Raw genomic sequence first — 11,076 nt, 5'->3', positions numbered from 1 at the left:
GTTACTAAGTGGGTAGAAGCTATTCCAACTAGTAGTGCTGATCATAACACTTCTATTAAAATGCTTAAAGAAGTTATTTTTCCAAGGTTTGGAGTCCATAGATATTTAATGACTGATGGTGGTTCACATTTTATTCATGGTGCTTTCCGTAAAATGCTTGGTAAGTATGATGTTAATCATAGAATTGCATCCCCTTATCACCCTCAGTCTAGTGGTCAAGTAGAATTGAGTAATAGAGAGGTCAAATTAATTTTGCAAAAGACTGTTAATAGGTCTAGAAAGAATTGGTCCAAGAAACTTGATGATGCATTATGGGCCTATAGAACTGCATATAAAAATCCTATGGGTATGTCTCCGTATAAAATGGTCTATGGAAAAGCATGTCACTTACCTCTCGAACTAGAACATAAGGCTTATTGGGCTATTAAAGAACTCAATTATGATTTTAAACTTGCCGGTGAGAAGAGGTTATTTGATATTAGCTCACTTGATGAATGGGGAACCCAAGCTTACGAAAATGCCAAGTTGTTTAAAGAAAAACTTAAAAGATGGCATGATAAAAGGATACAAAAGCGTGAGTTTAATGTAGGTGATTATGTATTGTTAGACAATCCTCGTTTAAGATTTTTTGCAGGAAAACTTCTCTCTAAATGGGAAGGTCCTTACGTTATCGAGGAGGTCTATCGTTCCGGTGCCATAAAAATCAACAACTTCGAAGGCACAAATCCAAAGGTGGTGAACGGTCAAAGAATCAAACATTATATCTCAGGTAATCCCATAAATGTTGAAACCAATGTTATTGAAACCGTAACCCCGGGGGAATACATAAGGGACACTTTCCGGAACGTTTCAGACTTCAAAAAGGAATAGGTATGTGGTACGGTAAGTAAACCGACTCCAAAACAGTTCTAAAGGCAATATTTCTCTGTTTTGGAATATTTAGAAAAATAGAAAAATAAGAAGCAGTCCGGGAATGACACGAGGGCTCCACGAGGGTGGAGGGCGCGCCCCCCTACCTCGTGGGCACCTCGTGCGCTTTCCGGACTCCGTTTTCTTGCACGATATGTATTTTGGTCGGTAAAAATTCATTATATAATCTCTCGGGGGTTTTGACTCCCGCATCACGCAATTATCCTCTGTTTGTGTTTCGAGTTGTTGCTGCTGCAGATTAGAGCAGGATGTTTTCACAAGAGTCAGTCGGGGAGAGCCGGGTGTCTCATCCGGCACCGAGATCAGCGACAAACAACCATGTTGACCTCCTTGGGCCAGCAACGGAGGAAGAGATGGAGGCTGATTTGAAGAGGATAGATGCGATGGAAGAGGATCAAGAAGTCACTTCCCACCTCCAAGCTGGATTCACAATGGGAGAACTGGAGAGCTCGGCTATTCCAAACTCGGTTATCCCTTCCAATGTTAGATTTCTTTCTTATGAGAATATGAAAAAAAGTGTCACTGGTTCTCCCGTAGCTATGCAGCACCCTTGGGTGCAGGGAGCTTTGGCTGTTACAGGAAAACTCCGAAAGGAAATAATGGACCTCAAGCAGCAAGTCAACAAGCTCGAGGAGGAGAATCATATCTTGAGGGGCATCATCGCCAAGAACATCACATCACCATCCCCCAAAAGAGAAACATAATCACATGGGTATGGGCACTCCCCTTGGCAACTGCCAACCTTGGGGGAGTGCCCCGGTATCGTATCACCATCACTTTTATCTTTACCGTTTTTCTTAGTTTGATCCTTTTGATATTATCTTGATCTAGTAGAATAAAGTTTATGGCATGATCTAGTTTTGAGTATTGCTTTATGATCCCTCTATGTAATCGAGTCCGTGAGCTATATAATAAAGACTAGTGTTGAGTCAAGGGCTTGATTATTTTGCCATGATCCTAAGTGAATAAAAAAAAAGAGAAATAAATAAAAAAAGGAAACAAAGAGATCATATGGATCTTATGGAGAGTAATGAGCTCACATAGAGAAAGTATGATGAATAAAAGTTGTTGAGAGTTGACAAACATAGTTTTGGTCATGATTGCAATTAATAGGAAGTAATAAAGAAAGAGAGGTCTTCACATATAAATATACTATCTTGGACATCTTTTATGATTGTGAGCACTCATTAAAATATGACATGCTAAAGAGTTGACGTTGGACAAGGAAGACAACGTAATGGGTTATGTTTTCTTACATCTGAGATAAATTATATTGTCTTGGATCCTCCAACATGTTGAGTTTGCCTTTCTCCCTCATGCTAGCCAAATTCATCGCACCAAGTACAGATACTACTTGTGCTTCCAAATACCCTTAAACCAGTTTTGTCATGAGAGTCCATCATACCTACGTATGGATTGAGTAAGATCCTCCAAGTAAGTTGTCATCGGTGCAAGCAATAAAAATTGCTCTCTAAATATGTATGACTTATTAGTGTGGGAGAAAATAAGCTTTATACGATCGTGTGATATGGAAGAAATAAAAGCAACAGACTGCATAATAAAGGTCCATATCACAAGTGGCAATATAAAGTGACGTTCTTTCGCACTAAGATTTTGTGCATCCAACCATAAAAGCGCATGACAACCTCTGCTTCCCTCTACGAAGGGCCTATCTTTTACTTTTATCTCCTACCTTGCATAAGAGTCATGGTGATCTTCACCCTTCCTTTTTACATTTTATCCTTTGGCAAGCACAGTATGTTGGAATGATCCTGGTATATATGGCTAATTGGATGTGAGTTTTCATGAACTATTATTGTTGACATTACCCTTGAGGTAAAACGTTGGGAGGCAAAACTATAAGCCCCTATCTTTTCTCTATGTCCGATTAAAACTCCATACCCATAAGTATTGAGTGAGTGTCAGCATTGCTTGAGTGTCAGCAATTATGAAAGACTATATGATAGTTGAGTATGTGGACTTGATGAAAAGCTCTTATACATTGACTCTTTCCTATGTTATGATAAATTGCAATTGCTCCAATGACTGAGATTATAGTTTGTTAGTTTTCAATGAAGTTTACGATTCATATTTAAAATTGTGATTGAATTATTACTCTAGCATAAGAGATTATATGACAAGAATTATAAGAATGATCATGATGCCATCATGTCCGTATTTTATTTTTATCGACACCTCTATCTCTAAACATGTGGACATATTTTTCGATTTCGGCTTTCGCTTGAGGACAAGCGAGGTCTAAGCTTGGGGGAGTTGATACGTCAATTTTGCATCATGCTTTTATATCGATATTTATTGCATTATGGGCTGTTATTACACATTATGTCACAATACTTATGCCTATTCTCTCTTATTTTACAAGGTTTACATAAAGAGGGAGAATGTCGGCAACTAGGATTCTGGGCTGGGAAAGGAGCAAATATTAGAGACCTATTCTGCACAGCTCCAAAAGTCCCGAAACTTCACGGAAGACGTTTTTAGAATATATAAAAAATACTCAGCGGAAGAAGTTCACCAGGGGGGCCACACCCTGCCCACGACGGTGGGGGGCGCGCCCTACCCCCCTGGGCGCGCCCCCTACCTCGTGGGGCCCCTGGTGGCCCTCCGGTGGCCATCTTCTGCTATATGAAGTCTTTCGATGGGGAAAAAAATAAGAAGCCATCTTCTCGGACGAAACTCCGCCGTCACGAGGCGGAACCTTGGCAGAACCAATCTAGGGCTCTGGTGGAGCTGTTCTGCCGGGGAAACTTCCCTTCGGGAGGGGGAAATCATCGCCATCGTCATCACCAACGCTCCTCTCATCGGGAGAGGGCAATCTCCATCAACATCTTCATCAGCACCATCTCCTCTCAAAACCCTAGTTCATCTCTTGTATCCAATTCTTGTCTTCAAGGCCGGGATTGGTACTAGTAGGTTGCTAGTAGTGTTAATTACTCCTTGTAGTTGATGCTAGTTGGTTTATTTGGCGGAAGATCATATGTTCAGATCCTATATGCATATTAACACCCCTCTGATTATGAACATGAATATGCTTTGTGAGTAGTTACGTTTGTTCCTGAGGACATGGGAGAAGTCTTGCTATTAGTAGTCATGTGAGTTTGGTATTTGTTCGATATTCGTTCGATATTTTGATGACATGTATGTTGTCTCTCCTCTAGTGGTGTTATGTGAACGTCGACTACATAACACTTCACCATTATTTGGGCCTAGAGGAAGGCATTGGGAAGTAATAAGTAGATGATGGGTTGCTAGAGTGACAGAAGCTTAAACCCTAGTTTATGTGTTGCTTCGTAAGGGGCTGATTTGGATCCACATGTTTCATGCTATGGTTAGGTTTACCTTAATACTTTTGTTGTAGTTGCGGATGCTTGCAATAGAGGTTAATCATAAGTGGGATGCTTGTCCAAGTAAGGATAGTACCCAAGCACCGGTCCACCCACATACCAAATTATCAAAGTACCGAACGCGAACCATATGAACGTGATGAAAACTAGATTGACGATATTCCCATGTGTCCTCGGGAGCGCTTTTCTCTATATAAGAGTTTGTCCAGACTTGTCCTTTGCTACAAAAAGGATTGGGCCACCTTGCTGCACTTTATTTACTTTTGTTACTTGTTGCTCGTTACAAATTATCCTATCACAAAACTATCTGTTACCACTTATTTCAGTACTTGCAGAGAATACCTTGCTGGAAACCGCTTATCATTTCCTTCTGCTCCTCGTTGGGTTTGACATTCTTACTTATCGAAAGGACTACGATAGATCCCCTATACTTGTGGGTCATCAGTAACCGTTGTGAAGTTTGGCTCCATTTAGTGAGTAGATTGATGGAGGTCCAACTGTCTCAACAGACCGATCAGTTGCGATGGAAGCTTACTACGAATGGGGAGTTTACAGTTAAATCGATGTATCTCGATGTTATAAACTCTAGTTCCATTCCTAGTTCCAAACATGTTTGGAAAGTTAAAGTTCCCCTGAAAATTAAAGTGTTTATGTGGTTTGTACATAAACAAGTCATTTTAACCAAGGACAATCTGACAAAGCGCAACTGGACAGGATCTACTAGATGTAGCTTTTGTGATCAGGATGAAATTATCAAACACCTCTTTCTTGACTGCCCGCTAGCAAAAGTGCTATGGCAGACGGTGCACATAGCCTTTAATATTACTCCTCCGAATTCCGTCAACACATTATTTGGAACGTGGCTTAATGGGATAGAGGCCGATACAGCGTGACATATTCGCGTAGGAGTATGTGCTTTATTGTGGGCAGTATGGAACTGCAGAAATGATATGGTTTTTAACAGAGCAACAAACTTTCACTTTTTGCAGGTTATCTTCCGAGCCACTGAGTTGATCCGTATGTGGTCACTACCCACTCCGACGGAGGCCAGGGAGCGTTTGGTTACTGGATCTATCCGGCGGGAGATGGTAGCACAGGATATATTCAACCGATTTGGATGACGGTCATGTAATAGGATAGGCAATTAGTTTTCTTTCCTTGTTTATGTCGGCCGGTTGTGGCACTTTTGATCACTTGTTTTAGGCTCTGTATGAGCTTTTCTTTACCTCTTCGTGGCGTTAAGACCTTTGTCGAACTATTTGTTTATTTAATAGGACGCCGATAACTGCCACACGTATGGGCGTTAAGAAATCTGCCCACACGTTCTCTGTGGTGCCTAAGAGGACCAGCCCACACGTCTGTGTGTGGGCAAAATAATTAGCGCCCACACGCCTCTTTTTTCCCTCCCGGCCCCTCTTACACGCGTGCGTGTGGGCGAAATAGATAACGCCCACACGCGCGGTACGTCAGGCCTCGTACCTCGTGGTCCCGCACGCCCCACGTGACACTTTACCGTGCGCCCCGCAGTTGCCACGGGTCGGACCCTCGTCCATGTTCGTTTAAGTGCAGTTGCCATGTCGCTGAACTATGGATGCCATGTCGGACAACTACAGTTGCCATGTTTGCTCAACTGCAGTTGCCATCTCAGGTCAAAGTTCCAGATTGCCATTTTTTGGACAACTACAGCTGTTGCCATGTGTGGTCTGGTCTACTGCAGTTGCCATGATTTCAAAACTTTAGGAGTTGCCACCTACTAACACTAGGCAGTTGCCATGTAGCGCTACAAAAAAAGGCATGGCAAAGACATTTTCGGGTAAAAGAGAGAGTTGCCATGTGCTCACAAGCACGGGTAGTTGCCATTTAAAAAAAAGAGTTGTCATCTGCTTACGTGCATGCTAGGGCAGTTTGTCATGTACCATGCAAAACATATGGCAACTGACATGTTCGGGTAAAAAAAAAGAGTTGCCATCTGCTTGCAATCATACTAGGGCAGTTCCCATGTACACTGCAAAACGCATGGCAACTGACAACTTGGGTGCGGGAGAGGAGGCGGGTGTGTGGGCGAGATGGCAAACGCCCACACACCAGCCCTTGTGCGTGACTGAAAACTGGTGTGTGGGCGAACTGCTAAACGCCCACACACCGGCCCCTCCGTGTGGTAAAACGGATGTGTGAGTGACCTCTCTCACACACCACACACGCGAGTTGTCCTACGTGGCATAAAAAATCAGCTAATTCGTGCCAAGATTCGTGCAGAAGTTACTGGATGGTGATGAAGGCGTGTGGACGAGTTGGCTAACGCCCACACGTGTGGGCGTTAACATTTTCGATTTAATAAAGTGTGGCCGTATGTATCGTTCTGATGTAGAGGCCGGGGAGTCCCCTTTTTGAAAGAAAAAAGAAAAAAAAAGAAAAAAAAAGGAGTACTTGCTAGGTCGTACTGTAATTGGATTCGGAGCGGACAGCGGAGGCCTTGTCCGAGATGGAATTGAATTGTAGTTGTAGGAGTCCACGTCCAGCTAGGTACTCTATGCAATCTATTGTACTTGTAGGCAGCCCTGCACTTAATTTGCAGGCAGAAACAAATCCAAGGAATCCATGGCGGCGGAAGAGACGACGACGACGACGACGAGGATGGAGATGGTGGCGCTGCGGAGCCAGGAGGGCGTGGATTTCGTGGTTCCACCTTCTTACGTCGTAGGATGGAGCTCGACCGCGACAACTACATCGTCCCCGCCGACGGCGACGAGACCAAGTACACCCATATCTTGCTCCGCTCCATCCGAGCCGACGTCCTACCCAAGGTTCTGCACTACTGCAAGAGGCACGCCATTGCCACCGACGACGACCGGGCCCTCGGCGGCGATTGGGACGCGGGGTTCATCGGCAGCGTCGACCTCGACACCCTCTACGATCTCATCCTGGTGATTCATTAATCAATTTGTTTCCTCTCCATCTCTTCTACAACCACATAACCAGCAACTAATCATGTGCTTGCTTGCACCATATTTTTTTTACTTCAACTTTTGAGTTTTTTATTGGAGACAATTCAACTTTTGAGCTTTGAAGCATATATATTGATCGTGCTAGTTACTGTTACATCGCAGGCTTCGGAGAAGCTCGAGGTCCAAGGGCTCCTCGGCCTGAGCTGCCGGGCCCTCGCCGACAAGATCAAGGGGAAGTCGCCACGCGAGACCTGCCATATCCTCGACATCAGGGGCGTCTTCGACGGACGCGGATCTTTCACGCATATGCTTCGGAGCCCTGCTATCTTGGCCATCCGCCACTGTTGTGTGTCTCGAGATGCGAGGAGAACCTGTGGGCACTTAAACTCTCGATTAGCAGGAGTAGTTCTGTAGGTCTGCTTCGTAGGTCCTCCTCCAGGAATAGTGGCCGGCAGTAGACTTGTATGGTTTTGTTGTTTTTCACACAGTGCCAGCATCTCCCAGCACAAAAAGCATTATTGTATGAGGTCCATGCATGTCTCTCCTTCAAAGCTCTGTCACATGCATGCTCAATCTTTCTCACGCAAGCTATCTCTTTTCTCACCCTCTCATATGCTGCACAAGCTCTCTTTTACCTACGAAAATAAAAGGCTTTCTCTCATACTCTCACACTCAAGTTAAAAAAAAGCAAGTTCAGAATGACACTGTTTCTCTCTCTCACTCCTCTCACAGGTTCTATCCCTTCAGTTTCTCAAAGCGAGTTGTTCTCTCAGCCCCAAGTTCTCTCTCATTCAAAGCCCACACTTTTTTCTCAACGAAGGAGTTGCCAGCCCTCTAATAGCGGTCCAATCTGCAGCGTCCCTCTTTCTCTGCAACACAACCCAAATGCTAGCAAGGACATGAGAGATAAAGAGAGAGAACTCTTACGCGCATGCGCACAATGACTTTCTGTGAGTTTTCTTGTCCTTGTCCGCTTCCTGGTGTCTTTTGTCTAGGTAGCATGTAGCAGGGTCAGGGGAGCAGTGGCCTACCACTTCGTAGGTTGATCACAGTGGACAACCTGTATATACCAACGTGGTTATGAACTGCAAAACCTGAAGATGAGCTTTGACCGTGCCATGACCTCGTCTATCCCGAGGAATACATGCGGCCAGGATAGAGGCGCTCCGAAGCATATGCCTTCTCAAATATTATCCCGTCTTCGACGACGCCAATCATGACCTCAAGTTGGTGGAGAAGGCGTTGGCGGCTCTTAACATAGTCCGTTGCCAAGACTTCACCCAATACGAACCCAAGCTCAATGCTTTCAAGTGTAGTCGATACCACAACTTTGAGAACCTAGCCTTCTTCGACTTCGACAAAGAGTGTGAGTGTCGATACCACAATTTTTTGTCACCATCATCAAACTTCTTCTTCTTCTTCTAGGTCTTCACTGCACGACACAATATCAATATATGAGTATGCATGTGTTACATGTTGGTTTTGATTTGTTATCATGGCTTTTATTTATTCATGTGCAGCTAGCTTCCAACGTGGTCCCCCGCTCCACAAGTTACCTTCACCCGAGTCGATCCAACGATATTGCCTCAATGTCATTTCTGTCAAGGCGCGTGAATCGGATGTTGGCTATCCGATCAGCGTGTTTGGAACCGTTATAGCGAGGGACTATGTCGACTACAGATGCGTCTATCTGTTTAGGCGTGAAAGGGATGATCCCCAGCTCATCAGCTCTCCCGTATGTACCTTGATCTTTGTTCCTCGCCTTGTTAATTGCTGCTTATTATATCACTCCACCGTTTTTGCTTGGAAATGTAAGGCGTGTTTGACATGTTTTCTTTCCCTGAACCCTTTTGCAGGATGATATGTTATCTTTGATAGATCCATGTCGAGCGCTTGTTCCAATAGACAACGTTTATTTTGAGACTGATTTAAAGATCAAGTGTGATGGAGGGGCAGATAGAGTTTTCAGTAAAGGCATAACGGAATTCAATTGGGTTTGCATCCCTACATACAAGTAAACCATGACGGTCAGTGTGTATAGTTTCCTGAGTGACGTGGAGTTTTTATGTGCACTGGTTCACGAACCCGTGGAAGCCACCATTGCAATCAATGTTTTGAAGGGCCCATGTAATATCTCAAGAGTAGCCGCTTCGACTCCCGGAAACTTCAAGGATCAAATCGTTCTATACGAATCAGCGGGCAGTCCGACGGTAGTCGGCGATGGTGAGTCCATCCCGTTAACTCGGAGCGTGGTAGCTATCTCGCTAGATCGGAAGTTGGCGCTCTTCCTTGTTGGTGGTGACGCGTGTGAACACCTTGCCCTCACTCTAGGATATTCCGATCAAGTGCTTATTCGCAAGATGGGTTGTGCGGTGCTGGAGGTAATAGTTGGGTGGACATATGTGCCGAAAAGAGAGAGGCCTAATATGTTTAAGGATATTGGAAAACATACACGCCTCTTGCTGTGAGAAGGTATGGTGCCGATGGAGGCCACGTATTAGTTGTTTGTATAATTGTGGTACTCCTTCAATTAGAAGATGTAAGGCGTTACATAATTGTGTTTTAGATGTAACATAATTTTGTATTAGATGTAAGGCGTTATGTGAGAGGATTTCACGAAATGTAATTGGAGGTACTCTGAGCTTTTTGTTCATAAAAAAAAATGGTTTGCAAGAGCATGAAATCAACATAGATCAATATGCATATACATACTGTAGAAAGTGTTGTGGCATTGTGGGTCTTGACTACTATACATATACTCGTGGTGATAGGATATCATTAGTTTCTAGCATTGTAGCTAGATTGCACTTTAGAGTGCTCTCAACAACTTGTATTCATATAAATAAAGGTATTGCACAAAATGAAACGAATTGCATAGAGAGGTTAAAGCCTGCAATAGTTTGCAAATATAATTAGTATGTTGCAGGGGAAAAGTAGAAGAAACACACGGGCAACTAAATATGAAAGGAAATTCATAGAAAGTGGAAGTCCAGACAAAAGGACATGTTGTTAGATCAGAAACACACATATCCACACAGTCTTAGCTAGCTAGCGGGTTCTATAGCCTAGTGTGACATTGAACTCCACGTGTCACTTTTCATAATAACTTTCATCAAAGACAAACCTAACGCAAATGATTGGACACACACAAACAATCGTCACGGTGGGCAGATGGGTGGTGCAAGAGAAGGGGAAGAGGAGGAAGGAAACACGAAGAAGGATTGGCGAGACAAGGTCAAATGGTACATACGATGCATTACGAGTAGCGTGTGTCGAGGCGGGCATAGAGGCACTGTTTGGTCAAGGCGTTGAAGCGCTCCTTCCGGCTTGATGGCCTCAAAAGTGACAACAAGCTAATACGACGGCTACAAAGAGAGGGTGGAGGAGGACGAGGGCGCGAGAGAAAGGTAGTTTGCAGATAAAAGGCAAAGGTCTCGCTCGTCATTGAATTGAAGAAGAGAAAAATTATGATGAGGATGAATTGGTTAGAGGATGTGCCTTTTATTTATTTATTTGATTTGATTTGAGAAAAGGAGGAAGCAAAAGCAATATGATGATATATACTTTTGTATGTATGGTGTTGAATGAATGACCTCACCTTCATCATCCCATCCATCCATTAGGAGGAAAAGTCTCCTCCTCGTGTCGACATCTTCTACTACAGTATATGTTTTGTCCTTTTTTATTTTAATTAAAATTGTGCTCAATCAATCATTCATTCAACTTTCTTTGAGCAGCTTCGTATCCAGGGCGGCTGCACAAAATTGGAACGAGGCAAAGACGACGACACATGAATCATTGGGCGTGAAATTTTCTTTTTATCAGTGTTCGAGCAC

The 11,076-nt window shown here is 43.7% G+C and overlaps 1 pseudogene; it reads left to right on the top strand.

The window, feature by feature from the left end:
• The first annotated feature begins 6,855 nt into the window (after positions 1-6,855).
• On the top strand, positions 6,856-9,708 carry LOC119344138 (annotated as a pseudogene).
• The last annotated feature ends 1,368 nt before the right edge of the window (positions 9,709-11,076 follow it).

This window comes from Triticum dicoccoides, unplaced genomic scaffold (genome assembly GCF_002162155.2).
Source record: "Triticum dicoccoides isolate Atlit2015 ecotype Zavitan unplaced genomic scaffold, WEW_v2.0 scaffold154875, whole genome shotgun sequence".
In the NCBI taxonomy this organism is placed as follows: Eukaryota; Viridiplantae; Streptophyta; class Magnoliopsida; order Poales; family Poaceae; genus Triticum; species Triticum dicoccoides.
Note: the sequence above shows the minus strand (reverse complement) of the source record. Positions and strands in the feature narration are given on the sequence as shown.